This window comes from Lissotriton vulgaris, chromosome 11, assembly GCF_964263255.1.
Source record: "Lissotriton vulgaris chromosome 11, aLisVul1.2, whole genome shotgun sequence".
In the NCBI taxonomy this organism is placed as follows: Eukaryota; Metazoa; Chordata; class Amphibia; order Caudata; family Salamandridae; genus Lissotriton; species Lissotriton vulgaris.
The window spans coordinates 1087832474-1087851902 of record NC_141699.1 but is presented as its reverse complement, the minus strand read 5'-3'; positions in this window follow the sequence as shown (position 1 = coordinate 1087851902).

The window sequence follows — 19429 nt, the reverse complement described above, 5'->3', positions numbered from 1 at the left end:
TCGCTTACCCGCATAGCCCCATTGAATGCTAGCATAAAAGCGGCTCGGAATAACACTGATTCATACTGGGATGAACACGTTGCAGGAAGTACAGATAACAACAGAGCCAACCTATCCAGACCTATCGGGCGCCTTTCATCTACTCTGCGACCCTCAAGGCGTTGCCACCCACGTAGCGCTTTTTGCACAACAAAAGACGCAGTCGGGTCCTGGATCCCATGAGCCATTGCCATAAAGGAAATGGTGGCCCGATGCCTCTGGGCCGTAGCCACTGATTTGCCTGCCTGATGTAAAGACAGCAGAAATTTTACTACTAGCTCTTCCTGGCCCCAAAGCTCTCCCCTATCAGTCCCCAAAAAGGCCCAATAGGATCGGAACGCCCCTTCATATGCCTTCCTTGTCCTGGGTGCTAAACTCTCTCCCACGAGGTTCTGTAGTTCGGGGCACCGAGAGACCAGAGAGCTTCGGGAAAGGGTGCCGCCACCGGGTCCGCTGTGGGCAGAAAACCCCAGAAGGCCTGCATACGAAAACGAGAAAGCGCATCAGCCGCTTGATTCATTACCCCCGGTACATGTCTTGCCCTAAATAGCACGTTCAATTGCATACACAATAACACAATTTCCTTGAGCAATCTCAGAATCCATTTGCATCGTGCTGCCTGGCTATTGATACACTCAACCACGGTCATGTTATCAGACCAAAACACCACAGAGTGATCTCTGAACCCCTCAGGCCAAGTTTTCAGGGCCACCAGAATGGGAAAAAGTTCAAGAAAGGCAATGTTACTTGTCAGCCCACACTCATGCCACCATAACGGCCATCTTTGAGCCGACCATTGTGTGCCGAATATGGCACCAAAACCAATGCTCCCAGCCGAATCTGTCCACAGCCCCAGCTCTTCGGAGGACACCGCCGGTTTATTCCAGACAATTCGACCATTGAACTCCGCCAGAAATGCCAACCAAATGCGCATGTCCTGGCGAACCTCTGCCGATAGCCTCGTGCGATGATGACCCTCCTTCAGCCCGACCATGGCTTGAGCGATCGAGCGGGAAAAGGGGCGGGCCATCGGCATTACTCTCAGGGCAAAATTCAGCTGGCCCACCAATTGTTGTAATTGATGCAATCTGACTTTAGACTCACTAATACACGTTTCCAGGGAAGCCCTGAATCTTAACACCTTTTCTCTTGGTAATCGAAAACAACCTTCCTCTGAATCGAGCTCGATCCCCAGGAACTCGAGGCAAGTCGAGGGACCCACAGTCTTACCTGGTGCCAGTGGCACACCAAAATGCTTCATTAAGACACAAAATTCATTCAAAGCCTGTCCACATTCCGGATCCCCGGCCGCCCCCAGAAACAAAAAGTCATCGAGATAATGCATGACATGTTGAAAACCCGTCCTCTTTGTGAAGACCCATTGCAGAAAACAACTGAACTTTTCAAAATAGGCACAATATATAGAGCATCCCATCGGCATACATCTATCCAAGTAATAGTGACCCTGAAACATGAAACCAAGGAGACGCTGATCGTCTGGGTGTACCGGGAGCAACCGGAACGCTGACTCAATGTCTGATTTTGCCATCAGCGCACCGGGCCCTAGGCGATTCAACATGGCGACGGCCTCATCGAAAGATGCGTACCGCACCGAACTCACTTCCGGGTCTATCGCATCATTCACGGAAAGACCACGTGGGGCTGATAGATTATGTATCAGTCGGAACTCACCCGGGTCCTTCTTAGGGACCACCCCCAAAGGGGAACAAACAAAGTTAGCACATGGTGGCTCATCAAATGGACCGGCGACTCGACCTCGAGTAACCTCCTTCCCAATCTTCTCCTGTACCACGGTCGTATGTTGCAAGACCGACAGTTGGTTTTTGCATTTTGCTACACCCTGAAAATCCCCCACTGGGATGCGGAAACCATATGAAAACCCGTTCCGCAACACCCCAGCGGAAACATGATCCGGGTATTCGCTGAGCCAAGGAATCATTGCCATGGTATCAATCGGAGTAGGTAAAGGCGCCCCTCGGACTATTTCAGACCTGTTTGGCGCCTCCCCTACCGCCGTTATCACCCGTTTTGGCTCTGCACATGGACTCAGGATGGGATGGCTGCCCACACCCTCCACATTCATGTCTAAACTTGCATGAGCCCTGGGGCCTCGTACATTTACCCCTGTTAAAGTTCCAACAAATCCCCCTTTTACCTGCGTTGCCGTTCGGCTTCGAGTGGTAGTCATTACCTGTACTTGATCGAAAAGATGTCCCAGCATACTGGCGGGAGGATTCACCCCCGCTACTCCCTACCAATGGTAACTTCAACATACCAGTACTCTCCATTTTTGACCATGAAACAGAGTCGTAACAATCCCAAGTCAAGTTTTTGTCATGTTCTTTCGCTTTTCTAAAAATATTATCGTAACAGAACCACTGATTGCCCCCATATGATCCATAATATTCCATGATCCGTGACTGATAAATAGGCAATTCGGTCAGCAACTCGGGCCTACGTTCGCCCATGATGGAGGTAAAGATTCCCCATGCCCTGCCCCAAGTGCCAATGTTTTCGTCAACCTTAAAGGCGGCCATCTTTGCGCGCCAAACACTCGGATGCATGATCTCCTTTTGGCTCTTAACATGCTCCATCTCATAATGGTCGGTAAGCAACGAAAAAATGTTCACATACTCGTCCGCCCACATCTTTTCCTTAATTGCCAGAGGGACATGCTGACCCAACTTTTCCCTTCGTGAAGGTGCAGACTCCTCCCTCGCAATCGGCAATGGCCGCTTACCTGAACCAGAAGCTGCATTCGCCGCTGGACCTGCTCCTGTTGCTTTATCCACTGCCGGAGACAGCGGGGTAACTGGCGATGGTGCCTTCGCCGCCTCCCTAGTTTCCCGCAGTTGCTTCATCAACACCCGTGCGTCGTCAGCCGTGGCGCCCTCGCAATCTTTCCCCAACCACGCTGCCAATTGTGCTGCTAACTCAGGCGGCATGTCCTCACCGGACACGGGAGTGAACACCACGGGAATCGGATTCCCCTCTTTCGGCACCGGAGTTGGCTCCTCGAGTGGGGTATCGGGAACCGGGATGTCCCCCCCAGATGCCCCCCTTCTGGGCCTCTTGCCTTTTCCTCCGGGAGCTGCTCCCGCCAAAGGTCGTTTCGGTCCCCCTTCCCCGTCTTTAGCCGCCATCTGCTTCTTCAGATCAGTTACTTCTTTCATGAGCATATGGAGCATCTGATCGGTAGTAACTCGCTTTCCGACTTTCTTAGGCATTCTCAGACAGAGTATCTGTAAGACAAAAAAGAAAGATTACCACGCTCAAAATTGGCTCTTCATTCCCTCTCGAGCTCACGTGCAGCGAGGAGGTGCAGCTTCAGAGCACAGGAACAAGAGGATGCTTTCTTGGCTTGTTGCTCCTTTTATCCGACTTCAGGGCGGGCGTAAACCCGCCCCTGCCTGCCCCAAAGGGCGTGGCCGGCCGCGTCAGTGTCTAGGCCAGCCCACTCCAGGGCGGGAAAAAGCGCGCCCCGGCTACGCCGCTTCGGGCATACCAGCCGAGACTCGCCTCCCGCCCAAGATGGCTTCCCGGGGGGATCGTGGTACTCCGCCATACGTTCGGGGGGACCGAATGGTCGCCCCTTTCCAGAATACATGGTATTTGCAGCAGTACCCCAGGTTTATATTGACACATAAAAATTGAACCAAGAAACTGTTTTGTCATTGAATGCAAATGTGCACTAAACCAATCTTATTTGGATTTAAATTCAAATAACCGCATATATGGAGATTCAAAGTGCAACCATGACTTTGTGTTCATCAATTTTACAGCTAAAGAGGTATTCTCACGAAGAGTATAATAACAAAATCAGTTTAGAACTTTTCTGCTGAGAAAACCAGCTTACCAAAAATAAATCTTTCTATTTCAACACAGTCAGCAGAAATAATAATTTAAAAGTAAAAACTCCAAAAGTGATGAGGGAACCATTTCAGTAAAGGGGCTTACAGATGTGGATTACCTGACTGAGTTCAAATATACTAGCATGGAAGGTGTGTATGCATTTATGTGTTTGAAATTGAACAATATATTCCTACTTTCAGTCATGTGTGGTCATTCACTTAGATCAATAGATTCACCTGTTGAGAAAGCATGAAAATGCACTCCTGACATGATTGTGATCACATTAGTTTCCAGGAAAGAAGCTTAAATAACATATCTTTGTGTATAATTCAATGATGCCAAAAATTTATAAAAACATAGAAGATAGCTTTTAATTGAGCTTTTCCTCACATATCTTCATGTAAAACTTTCAATATAGGAAATATTATTTGTGGTTAAACATTATTCTCTTGATTTCTCCAGAAAATCGATTGCTAATGTGCAACAATCAGGCACACTACAGGGACTATTTTAGAATACCTGAGAAATCAGTAACTTTCTAAAACATGCATGAACTTCTCTTTTGAAATGCCATCAAATAGCTTAAACTAAAAACCTAAGCAGAACTTTGCTTAAGAAACTCCAGTTTGGTGTGATCTGTCAATCTTAGTGGAAGGCTGGGGCGGTAAATTCCATACCGTTCGCGGAATTTGTTGAATTTGTTAAATTTTGCGTTCCGCGGAGATCGCAGAATCACACAAAATTCTGCGTTCCCTGACATTGCGAAATTTTTTGCTTGTTCGAGTTCTCAAAATGTGTGTTTATGAGATATTTCCCCCGAGCATGCAAACAGCAATTGCGAATAGCAAAAAAGCATCGCGAACAAGCAGTTCAGCATGTTCGCAGAATTTCTGCATGTCTGCAGAGATTTTTTACTGTTTTGCGGAGATTTGCTTAACGCGATTACGCGAATTCCGCCCACCCCTAATTTGTTGTACAGAATTTTAACTGTGAATGTTCTTGAGGATAGATTTCAAAAATTGAAAACCTCAAAGCAGGAGACACTTAACACCTATTGTATCTCTTATTTTGAGAAGGTGATATGGCATTGTCTCTGCTTCTTGAAGTTGGATTACCCTCAGCAGTTACAGGTATATAGGCAGCTAACACTGGTAGTTAAAAACATTTTAATTTTGTGATTACTATTAATAATGGTACATCTATCAAAATATCCATAGTTTACATAGAAGATGCTCACTTGTGTATTCCGATAATACACTGTCTTTTCCAAGTATACCATTTCCACCCACAGCAGAGACTTTGAAGGTGTACAGGTTGCCAGGTATTAAATTTGTGATGGAGACATTTTCATACATTGTTGTTACATTTGATTCTGGATTTCCTAAAACTTGCACTAAATAGGAGCTTTTGTTGCCAGTCGGTGGTAGCCAGCTCAAAGAAATTGAATCAATGGTGATGTATGTCAAACTTAGATTGTTGGTTACATTGGGTACTGAAATAGAAAAGTAGAACGTGAAGTATCACTCAGAGAACCTTTTACATATTTGTCAGAAATATTTTTTACACCAGATAAATTACAGAAAAACATGAAGAAGTTACCTATCATTGGGAAGAATTGCCATGATAGATCTCTAATAGGGTGAAATAGTTTGTAACACTTCTGGCGCATTGATTTTGTATTAAAAAATTGAGATTTGTACTAAAGAATATAAATTCCCAGAAGAGCATAGAAATGTTTCCAATGACATCTCTTCAGTTATGATAACTTATTCATAACCCCCAAATGTGAGCAACTGTAACTTAGTCTCATTAATTCTAGAAAATGTTTCTCAAAATGTATAACTGATTCTGAATTTAGGTACAGATGTAATTTATACATGCCAGACATTTAGCCTGCCTAGCCAAATAGCTCTTAATCAGAAATGATCTAATGTTGTTAAATCAAATGAGCACATATACATTGTTATTTAATGTATGATGTAATATTTCGATGAGATGGAATTTTACAAATCAGTGAGTGCAGATTGTTTCTAAGGCTCTAGTTATTTTTTGAATGTCTATTCAACTAAATCCCTTTATAGCTTACAGTTTATCCACTTTATATGACCTTCTATTTGTTCAAATGAACTTTTAGAATAATGAGTTAATGATTATATCCATTTTAACTAGTTTACATATACTTTGATTTTGGTATCGGAGTGGGAATTATTTGATTTCAGATATTTCTAATCACTTGCTCTGAAAATACCATTTGCTAGTCTTTAAAAAAAATTACAACTCTGTTACTTTATAGCAGAATAACTAGTATTGATGTTTTTCTCATAAATTGGCATTATATGATTCTTCATTTTTACTGATTTCGCAGAAGACAGCATGCAATAACTATTTTCATTCAACAGGAAGGGACAAAATACTATAGATAAGTTATTACGAATATATTTAAAATACATAGTTATATTTTAATAATATTCCCACAGAAATGCTTTGTCTTATGTCATAGTTAGAAGAATACATGGTATTTGCAGCAGTACCCCAGGTTTATATTTACACATAAAAATGGAACCAGTAAACTGTTTTTTCATTGAATGTAAATGTGCACTAAACCAATCTTATTTGGATTTAAATTCAAATAACTGCATATATGGAGATTCAAAGTGCAACCATGACTTTGTGTTCAGCAAATTTTACAGCTAAAGAGGTATTCTCACGAAAAGTATAATAACAAAATCAGTTTAGAACTTTTCTGCTGAGAAAACCAGCTTACCAAAAATAAATCTTTCTATCCCAACACAGTCAGCAGAAATAATAATTTAAAAGTAAAAACTCCAAAAGTGATGAGGGAACCATTTCAGTAAAGGGGCTTGCAGATGTGGATTACCTGACTGAGTTCAAATATACTAGCATGGAAGGTGTGTATGCATTTATGTGTTTGAAATTGAACAATATATTCCTACTTTCAGTCGTGTGTGGTCATTCACTTAGATCAATAGATTCACCTGTTGAGAAAGCATGAAAATGCACTCCTGACATGATTGTGATCACATTAGTTTCCAGGAAAGAAGCTTAAATAACATATCTTTGTGTGTAATTCAATGATGCCAAAAATTTATAAAAACATAGAAGATAGCTTTTAATTGAGCTTTTCCTCACATATCTTCATGTAAAACTTTCAATATAGGAAATATTATTTGTGGTTAAACATTATTCTCTTGATTTCTCCAGAAAATCGATTGCTAATGTGCAATAATCAGGCACACTACAGGGACTATTTTAGAATACCTGAGAAATCAGTAACTTTCTAAAACATGCATGAACTTCTCTTTTGAAATGCCATCAAATAGCTTAAACTAAAAACCTAAGCAGAACTTTGCTTAAGAAACTCCAGTTTGGTGTGTCCTGTCAATCTTAGTGGTAGGCTGGGGCGGTAAATTCCATACCGTTCGCGGAATTTGTCGAATTTGTGAAATTTTGCGTTCCGCGGAGATCGCAGAATTGCACAAAATTCTGCGTTCCCTGACATTGCGAAATTTTTTGCTTGTTCGCGTTCTCAAAATGTGTGTTTACGAGATATTTCCCCCGAGCACGCAAACAGCAATTGCGAATAGCAAAAAAGCATCGCGAACAAGCAGTTCAGCATGTTCGCAGAATTTCTGCATGTCCGCAGAGATTTTTTACTGTTTTGCGGAGATTTGCTTAACGCGATTCCGCGAATTCCGCCCACCCCTAATTAGTTGTACAGAATTTTAACTGTGAATGTTCTTGAGGATAGATTTCAAAAATTGAAAACCTCAAAGCAGGAGACACTTAGCACCTATTTTATCTCTTATTTTGAGAAGGTGATATGGCATTGTCTCTGCTTCTTGAAGTTGGATTACCCTCAGTAGTTACAGGTATATAGGCAGCTAACACTGGCAGTTAAAAACATTTTAATTTTGTGATTACTATTAATAATGGTACATCTATCAAAATATCCATAGTTTACATAGAAGATGCTCACCTGTGTATTCCGATAATACACTGTCTTTTCCAAGTATACCATTTCCACCCACAGCAGAGACTTTGAAGGTGTACAGGTTGCCAGGTATTAAATTTGTGATGGAGACATTTTCATACATTGTTGTTACATTTGATTCTGGATTTCCTAAAACTTGCACTAAATAGGAGCTTTTGTTGCCAGTCGGTGGTAGCCAGCTCAAAGAAATTGAATCAATGGTGATGTATGTCAAACTTAGATTGTTGGTTACATTGGGTACTGAAATAGAAAAGTAGAACGTGAAGTATCACTCAGAGAACCTTTTACATATTTGTCAGAAATATTTTTTACACCAGATAAATTACAGAAAAACATGAAGAAGTTACCTATCATTGGGAAGAATTGCCATGATAGATCTCTAATAGGGTGAAATAGTTTGTAACACTTCTGGCGCATTGATTTTGTATTAAAAAATTGAGATTTGTACTAAAGAATATAAATTCCCAGAAGAGCATAGAAATGTTTCCAATGACATCTCTTCAGTTATGATAACTTATTCATAACCCCCAAATGTGAGCAACTGTAACTTAGTCTCATTAATTCTAGAAAATGTTTCTCAAAATGTATAACTGATTCTGAATTTAGGTACAGATGTAATTTATACATGCCAGACATTTAGCCTGCCTAGCCAAATAGCTCTTAATCAGAAATGATCTAATGTTGTTAAATCAAATGAGCACATATACATTGTTATTTAATGTATGATGTAATATTTCGATGAGATGGAATTTTACAAATCAGTGAGTGCAGATTGTTTCTAATGCTCTAGTTATTTTTTGAATGTCTATTCAACTAAATCCCTTTATAGCTTGCAGTTTATCCACTTTATATGGCCTTCTATTTGTTCAAATGAACTTTTAGAATAATGAGTTAATGATTATATCCATTTTAACTAGTTTACATATACTTTGATTTTGGTATCGGAGTGGGAATTATTTGATTTCAGATATTTCTGATCACTTGCTCTGAAAATACCATTTGCTAGTCTTTAAAAAAAATTACAACTCTGTTACTTTATAGCAGAATAACTAGTATTGATGTTTTTCTCAAAAATTGGCATTATATGATTCTTCATTTTTACTGATTTCGCAGAAGACAGAATGCAATAACTCTTTTCATTCAACAGGAAGGGACAAAATACTATAGATAAGTTATTACGAATATATTTAAAATACGTAGTTATATTTTAATAATATTCCCACAGAAATCCTTTGTCTTATGTCATAATTAGAAGAATACATGGTATTTGCAGCAGTACCCCAGGTTTATATTTACACATAAAAATTGAACCAGTAAACTGTTTTTTCATTGAATTATAAATGTGCACTAAACCAATCTTATTTGGATTTAAATTCAAATAACCGCATATATGGAGATTCAAAGTGCAACCATGACTTTGTGTTCATCAATTTTACAGCTAAAGAGGTATTCTCACGAAAAGTATAATAACAAAATCAGTTTAGAACTTTTCTGCTGAGAAAACCAGCTTACCAAAAATAAATCTTTCTATTTCAACACAGTCAGCAGAAATAATATTTTAAAAGTAAAAACTCCAAAAGTGATGAGGGAACCATTTCAGTAAAGGGGCTTGCAGATGTGGATTACCTGACTGAGTTCAAATATACTAGCATGGAAGGTGTGTATGCATTTATGTGTTTGAAATTGAACAATATATTCCTACTTTCAGTCATGTGTGGTCATTCACTTAGATCAATAGATTCACCTGTTGAGAAAGCATGAAAATGCACTCCTGACATGATTGTGATCACATTAGTTTTCAGGAAAGAAGCTTAGATAACATATCTTTGTGTATAATTCAATGATGCCAAAAATTTATAAAAACATAGAAGATAGCTTTTAATTGAGCTTTTCCTCACATATCTTCATGTAAAACTTTCAATATAGGAAATATTATTTGTGGTTAAACATTATTCTCTTGATTTCTCCAGAAAATCGATTGCTAATGTGCAATAATCAGGCACACTACAGGGACTATTTTAGAATACCTGAGAAATCAGTAACTTTCTAAAACATGCATGAACTTCTCTTTTGAAATGCCATCAAATAGCTTAAACTAAAAACCTAAGAAGAACTTTGCTTAAGAAACTCCAGTTTGGTGTGTCCTGTCAATCTTAGTGGTAGGCTGGGGCGGTAAATTCCATACCGTTCGCGGAATTTGTCGAATTTGTGAAATTTTGCGTTCCGCGGAGATCGCGGAATTGCACAAAATTCTGCGTTCCCTGACATTGCGAAATTTTTTGCTTGTTCGCGTTCTCAAAATGTGTGTTTACGAGATATTTCCCCCGAGCACGCAAACAGCAATTGCGAATAGCAAAATAGCATCGCGAACAAGCAGTTCAGCATGTTCGCAAAATTTCTGCATGTCCGCAGAGATTTTTTACTGTTTTGCGGAGATTTGCTTAATGCGATTACGCGAATTCCGCCCACCCTTAATTAGTTGTACAGAATTTTAACTGTGAATGTTCTTGAGGATAGATTTCAAAAATTGAAAACCTCAAAGCAGGAGACACTTAGCACCTATTTTATCTCTTATTTTGAGAAGGTGATATGGCATTGTCTCTGCTTCTTGAAGTTGGATTACCCTCAGTAGTTACAGGTATATAGGCAGCTAACACTGGCAGTTAAAAACATTTTAATTTTGTGATTACTATTAATAATGGTACATCTATCAAAATATCCATAGTTTACATAGAAGATGCTCACCTGTGTATTCCGATAATACACTGTCTTTTCCAAGTATACCATTTCCACCCACAGCAGAGACTTTGAAGGTGTACAGGTTGCCAGGTATTAAATTTGTGATGGAGACATTTTCATACATTGTTGTTACATTTGATTCTGGATTTCCTAAAACTTGCACTAAATAGGAGCTTTTGTTGCCAGTCGGTGGTAGCCAGCTCAAAGAAATTGAATCAATGGTGATGTATGTCAAACTTAGATTGTTGGTTACATTGGGTACTGAAATAGAAAAGTAGAACGTGAAGTATCAATCAGAGAACCTTTTCCATATTTGTCAGAAATATTTTTTACACCAGATAAATTACAGAAAAACATGAAGAAGTTACCTATCATTGGGAAGAATTGCCATGATAGATCTCTAATAGGGTGAAATAGTTTGTAACACTTCTGGCGCATTGATTTTGTATTAAAAAACTTGAGATTTGTACTAAAGAATATAAATTCCCAGAAGAGCATAGAAATGTTTCCAATGACATCTCTTCAGTTATGATAACTTATTCATAACCCCCAAATGTGAGCAACTGTAACTTAGTCTCATTAATTCTAGAAAATGTTTCTCAAAATGTATAACTGATTCTGAATTTAGTTACAGATGTAATTTATACATGCCAGACATTTAGCCTGCCTAGCCAAATAGCTCTTAATCAGAAATGATCTAATGTTGTTAAATCAAATGAGCACATATACATTGTTATTTCATGTATGATGTAATATTTCGATGAGATGGAATTTTACAAATCAGTGAGTGCAGATTGTTTCTAATGCTCTAGTTATTTTTTGAATGCCTATTCAACTAAATCCCTATATATCTTGCAGTTTATCCACTTTATATGGCCTTCTATTTGTTCAAATGAACTTTTAGAATAATGAGTTAATGAATATATCCATTTTAACTAGTTTACATATACTTTGATTTTGGTATCGGAGTGGGAATTATTTGATTTCAGATATTTCTGATCACTTGCTCTGAAAATACCATTTGCTAGTCTTTAAAAAAAATTAAAATCTGTTACTTTATAGCAGAATAACTAGTATTGATGTTTTTCTCATAAATTGGCATTATATGATTCTTCATTTTTACTGATTTCGCAGAAGACAGAATGCAATAACTCTTTTCATTCAACAGGAAGGGACAAAATACTATTGATAAGTTATTACGAATATATTTAAAATACATAGTTATATTTTAATAATATTCCCACAGAAATCCTTTGTCTTATGTCATAATTAGAAGAATACATGGTATTTGCAGCAGTACCCCAGGTTTATATTTACACATAAAAATTGAACCAGTAAACTGTTTTTTCATTGAATTATAAATGTGCACTAAACCAATCTTATTTGGATTTAAATTCAAATAACCGCATATATGGAGATTCAAAGTGCAACCATGACTTTGTGTTCATCAATTTTACAGCTAAAGAGGTATTCTCACGAAAAGTATAATAACAAAATCAGTTTAGAACTTTTCTGCTGAGAAAACCAGCTTACCAAAAATAAATAATTCTATTTCAACACAGTCAGCAGAAATAATAATTTAAAAGTAAAAACTCCAAAAGTGATGAGGGAACCATTTCAGTAAAGGGGCTTGCAGATGTGGATTACCTGACTGAGTTCAAATATACTAGCATGGAAGGTGTGTATGCATTTATGTGTTTGAAATTGAACAATATATTCCTACTTTCAGTCATGTGTGGTCATTCACTTAGATCAATAGATTCACCTGTTGAGAAAGCATGAAAATGCACTCCTGACATGATTGTGATCACATTAGTTTTCAGGAAAGAAGCTTAAATAACATATCTTTGTGTATAATTCAATGATGCCAAAAATTTATAAAAACATAGAAGATAGCTTTTAATTGAGCTTTTCTTCACATATCTTCATGTAAAACTTTCAATATAGGAAATATTATTTGTGGTTAAACATTATTCTCTTGATTTCTCCAGAAAATCGATTGCTAATGTGCAATAATCAGGCACACTACAGGGACTATTTTAGAATACCTGAGAAATCAGTAACTTTCTAAAACATGCATGAACTTCTCTTTTGAAATGCCATTAAATAGCTTAAACTAAAAACCTAAGAAGAACTTTGCTTAAGAAACTCCAGTTTGGTGTGTCCTGTCAATCTTAGTGGTAGGCTGGGGCGGTAAATTCTATACCGTTCGCGGAATTTGTCGAATTTGTGAAATTTTGCGTTCCGCGGAGATCGCGGAATTGCACAAAATTCTGCGTTCCCTGACATTGCGAAATTTTTTGCTTGTTCGCGTTTTCAAAATGTGTGTTTACGAGACATTTCCCCCGAGCACGCAAACAGCAATTGCGAATAGCAAAATAGCATCGCGAACAAGCAGTTCAGCATGTTCGCAAAATTTCTGCATGTCCGCAGAGATTTTTTACTGTTTTGCGGAGATTTGCTTAATGCGATTACGCGAATTCCGCCCACCCTTAATTAGTTGTACAGAATTTTAACTGTGAATGTTCTTGAGGATAGATTTCAAAAATTGAAAACCTCAAAGCAGGAGACACTTAGCACCTATTTTATCTCTTATTTTGAGAAGGTGATATGGCATTGTCTCTGCTTCTTGAAGTTGGATTACCCTCAGTAGTTACAGGTATATAGGCAGCTAACACTGGCAGTTAAAAACATTTTAATTTTGTGATTACTATTAATAATGGTACATCTATCAAAATATCCATAGTTTACATAGAAGATGCTCACCTGTGTATTCCGATAATACACTGTCTTTTCCAAGTATACCATTTCCACCCACAGCAGAGACTTTGAAGGTGTACAGGTTGCCAGGTATTAAATTTGTGATGGAGACATTTTCATACATTGTTGTTACATTTGATTCTGGATTTCCTAAAACTTGCACTAAATAGGAGCTTTTGTTGCCAGTCGGTGGTAGCCAGCTCAAAGAAATTGAATCAATGGTGATGTATGTCAAACTTAGATTGTTGGTTACATTGGGTACTGAAATAGAAAAGTAGAACGTGAAGTATCACTCAGAGAACCTTTTACATATTTGTCAGAAATATTTTTTACACCAGATAAATTACAGAAAAACATGAAGAAGTTACCTATCATTGGGAAGAATTGCCATGATAGATCTCTAATAGGGTGAAATAGTTTGTAACACTTCTGGCGCATTGATTTTGTATTAAAAAACTTGAGATTTGTACTAAAGAATATAAATTCCCAGAAGAGCATAGAAATGTTTCCAATGACATCTCTTCAGTTATGATAACTTATTCATAACCCCCAAATGTGAGCAACTGTAACTTAGTCTCATTAATTCTAGAAAATGTTTCTCAAAATGTATAACTGATTCTGAATTTAGTTACAGATGTAATTTATACATGCCAGACATTTAGCCTGCCTAGCCAAATAGCTCTTAATCAGAAATGATCTAATGTTGTTAAATCAAATGAGCACATATACATTGTTATTTCATGTATGATGTAATATTTCGATGAGATGGAATTTTACAAATCAGTGAGTGCAGATTGTTTCTAATGCTCTAGTTATTTTTTGAATGCCTATTCAACTAAATCCCTATATATCTTGCAGTTTATCCACTTTATATGGCCTTCTATTTGTTCAAATGAACTTTTAGAATAATGAGTTAATGAATATATCCATTTTAACTAGTTTACATATACTTTGATTTTGGTATCGGAGTGGGAATTATTTGATTTCAGATATTTCTGATCACTTGCTCTGAAAATACCATTTGCTAGTCTTTAAAAAAAATTACAACTCTGTTACTTTATAGCAGAATAACTAGTATTGATGTTTTTCTCATAAATTGGCATTATATGATTCTTCATTTTTACTGATTTCGCAGAAGACAGAATGCAATAACTCTTTTCATTCAACAGGAAGGGACAAAATACTATAGATAAGTTATTACGAATATATTTAAAATACATAGTTATATTTTAATAATATTCCCACAGAAATCCTTTGTCTTATGTCATAATTAGAAGAATACATGGTATTTGCAGCAGTACCCCAGGTTTATATTTACACATAAAAATTGAACCAGTAAACTGTTTTTTCATTGAATTATAAATGTGCACTAAACCAATCTTATTTGGATTTAAATTCAAATAACCGCATATATGGAGATTCAAAGTGCAACCATGACTTTGTGTTCATCAATTTTACAGCTAAAGAGGGATTCTCACGAAAAGTATAATAACAAAATCAGTTTAGAACTTTTCTGCTGAGAAAACCAGCTTACCAAAAATAAATCTTTCTATTTCAACACAGTCAGCAGAAATAATAATTTAAAAGTAAAAACTCCAAAAGTGATGAGGGAACCATTTCAGTAAAGGGGCTTGCAGATGTGGATTACCTGACTGAGTTCAAATATACTAGCATGGAAGGTGTGTATGCATTTATGTGTTTGAAATTGAACAATATATTCCTACTTTCAGTCATGTGTGGTCATTCACTTAGATCAATAGATTCACCTGTTGAGAAAGCATGAAAATGCACTCCTGACATGATTGTGATCACATTAGTTTTCAGGAAAGAAGCTTAAATAACATATCTTTGTGTATAATTCAATGACGCCAAAAATTTATAAAAACATAGAAGATTGCTTTTAATTGAGCTTTTCCTCACATATCTTCATGTAAAACTTTCAATATAGGAAATATTATTTGTGGTTAAACATTATTCTCTTGATTTCTCCAGAAAATCGATTGCTAATGTGCAATAATCAGGCACACTACAGGGACTATTTTAGAATACCTGAGAAATCAGTAACTTTCTAAAACATGCATGAACTTCTCTTTTGAAATGCCATTAAATAGCTTAAACTAAAAACCTAAGAAAAACTTTGCTTAAGAAACTCCAGTTTGGTGTGTCCTGTCAATCTTAGTGGTAGGCTGGGGCGGTAAATTCTATACCGTTCGCGGAATTTGTCGAATTTGTGAAATTTTGCGTTCCGCGGAGATCGCGGAATTGCACAAAATTCTGCGTTCCCTGACATTGCGAAATTTTTTGCTTGTTCGCGTTTTCAAAATGTGTGTTTACGAGACATTTCCCCCGAGCACGCAAACAGCAATTGCGAATAGCAAAATAGCATCGCGAACAAGCAGTTCAGCATGTTCGCAAAATTTCTGCATGTCCGCAGAGATTTTTTACTGTTTTGCGGAGATTTGATTAATGCGATTACGCGAATTCCGCCCACCCTTAATTAGTTGTACAGAATTTTAACTGTGAATGTTCTTGAGGATAGATTTCAAAAATTGAAAACCTCAAAGCAGGAGACACTTAGCACCTATTTTATCTCTTATTTTGAGAAGGTGATATGGCATTGTCTCTGCTTCTTGAAGTTGGATTACCCTCAGTAGTTACAGGTATATAGGCAGCTAACACTGGCAGTTAAAAACATTTTAATTTTGTGATGATTACTATTAATAATGGTACATCTATCAAAATATCCATAGTTTACATAGAAGATGCTCACCTGTGTATTCCGATAATACACTGTCTTTTCCAAGTATACCATTTCCACCCACAGCAGAGACTTTGAAGGTGTACAGGTTGCCAGGTATTAAATTTGTGATGGAGACATTTTCATACATTGTTGTTACATTTGATTCTGGATTTCCTAAAACTTGCACTAAATAGGAGCTTTTGTTGCCAGTCGGTGGTAGCCAGCTCAAAGAAATTGAATCAATGGTGATGTATGTCAAACTTAGATTGTTGGTTACATTGGGTACTGAAATAGAAAAGTAGAACGTGAAGTATCACTCAGAGAACCTTTTACATATTTGTCAGAAATATTTTTTACACCAGATAAATTACAGAAAAACATGAAGAAGTTACCTATCATTGGGAAGAATTGCCATGATAGATCTCTAACAGGGTGAAATAGTTTGTAACACTTCTGGCGCATTGATTTTGTATTAAAAAACTTGAGATTTGTACTAATGAATATAAATTCCCAGAAGAGCATAGAAATGTTTCCAATGACATCTCTTCAGTTATGATAACTTATTCATAACCCCCAAATGTGAGCAACTGTAACTTAGTCTCATTAATTCTAGAAAATGTTTCTCAAAATGTATAACTGATTCTGAATTTAGTTACAGATGTAATTTATACATGCCAGACATTTAGCCTGCCTAGCCAAATAGCTCTTAATCAGAAATGATCTAATGTTGTTAAATCAAATGAGCACATATACATTGTTATTTCATGTATGATGTAATATTTCGATGAGATGGAATTTTACAAATCAGTGAGTGCAGATTGTTTCTAATGCTCTAGTTATTTTTTGAATGTCTATTCAACTAAATCCCTATATATCTTGCAGTTTATCCACTTTATATGGCCTTCTATTTGTTCAAATGAACTTTTAGAATAATGAGTTAATGATTATATTCATTTTAACTAGTTTACATATACTTTGATTTTGGTATCGGAGGTGGAATTATTTGATTTCAGATATTTCTGATCACTTGCTCTGAAAATACCATTTGCTAGTCTTTAAAAAAAATTACAACTCTGTTACTTTATAGCAGAATAACTAGTATTGATGTTTTTCTCATAAATTGGCATTATATGATTCTTCATTTTTACTGATTTCGCAGAAGACAGCATGCAATAACTCTTTTCATTCAACAGGAAGGGACAAAATACTATAGATAAGTTATTACGAATATATTTAAAATACATAGTTATATTTTAATAATATTCCCACAGAAATCCTTTGTCTTATGTCATAATTAGAAGAATACATGGTATTTGCAGCAGTACCCCAGGTTTATATTTACACATAAAAATTGAACCAGTAAACTGTTTTTTCATTGAATGTAAATGTGCACTAAACCAATCTTATTTGGATTTAAATTCAAATAACCGCATATATGGAGATTCAAAGTGCAACCATGACTTTGTGTTCATCAATTTTACAGCTAAAGAGGTATTCTCACGAAAAGTATAATAACAAAATCAGTTTAGAACTTTTCTGCTGAGAAAACCAGCTTACCAAAAATAAATCTTTCTATTTCAACACAGTCAGCAGAAATAATAATTTAAAAGTAAAAACTCCAAAAGTGATGAGGGAACCATTTCAGTAAAGGGGCTTGCAGATGTGGATTACCTGACTGAGTTCAAATATACTAGCATGGAAGGTGTGTATGCATTTATGTGTTTGAAATTGAACAATATATTCCAACTTTCAGTCATGTGTGGTCATTCACTTAGATCAATAGATTCACCTGTTGAGAAAGCATGAAAATGCACTCCTGACATGATTGTGATCACATTAGTTTTCAGGAAAGAAGCTTAAATAACATATCTTTGTGTATAATTCAATGATGCCAAAAATTTATAAAAACATAGAAGATAGCTTTTAATTGAGCTTTTCCTCACATATCTTCATGTAAAACTTTCAATATAGGAAATATTATTTGTGGTTAAACATTATTCTCTTGATTTCTCCAGAAAATCGATTGCTAATGTGCAATAATCAGGCACACTACAGGGACTATTTTAGAATACCTGAGAAATCAGTAACTTTCTAAAACATGCATGAACTTCTCTTTTGAAATGCCATCAAATAGCTTAAACTAAAAACCTAAGAAGAACTTTGCTTAAGAAACTCCAGTTTGGTGTGTCCTGTCAATCTTAGTGGTAGGCTGGGGCGGTAAATTCCATACCGTTCGCGGAATTTGTCGAATTTGTGAAATTTTGCGTTCCGCGGAGATCGCGGAATTGCACAAAATTCTGCGTTCCCTGACATTGCGAAATTTTTTGCATGTTCGCGTTCTCAAAATGTGTGTTTACGAGATATTTCCCCCGAGCACGCAAACAGCAATTGCGAATAGCAAAATAGCATCGCGAACAAGCAGTTCAGCATGTTCGCAAAATTTCTGCATGTCCGCAGAGATTTTTTACTGTTTTGCGGAGATTTGCTTAATGCGATTACGCAAATTCCGCCCACCCTTAATTAGTTGTACAGAATTTTAACTGTGAATGTTCTTGAGGATAGATTTCAAAAATTGAAAACCTCAAAGCAGGAGACACTTAGCACCTATTTTATCTCTTATTTTGAGAAGGTGATATGGCATTGTCTCTGCTTCTTGAAGTTGGATTACCCTAAGTAGTTACAGGTATATAGGCAGCTAACACTGGCAGTTTAAAACATTTTAATTTTGTGATTACTATTAATAATGGTACATCTATCAAAATATCCATAGTTTACATAGAAGATGCTCACCTGTGTATTCCGATAATACACTGTCTTTTCCAAGTATACCATTTCCACCCACAGCAGAGACTTTGAAGGTGTACAGGTTGCCAGGTATTAAATTTGTGATGGAGACATTTTCATACATTGTTGTTACATTTGATTCTGGATTTCCTAAAACTTGCACTAAATAGGAGCTTTTGTTGCCAGTCGGTGGTAGCCAGCTCAAAGAAATTGAATCAATGGTGATGTATGTCAAACTTAGATTGTTGGTTACATTGGGTACTGAAATAGAAAAGTAGAACGTGAAGTATCACTCAGAGAACCTTTTACATATTTGTCAGAAATATTTTTTACACCAGATAAATTACAGAAAAACATGAAGAAGTTACCTATCATTGGGAAGAATTGCCATGATAGATCTCTAATAGGGTGAAATAGTTTGTAACACTTCTGGTGCATTGATTTTGTATTAAAAAACTTGAGATTTGTACTAAAGAATATAA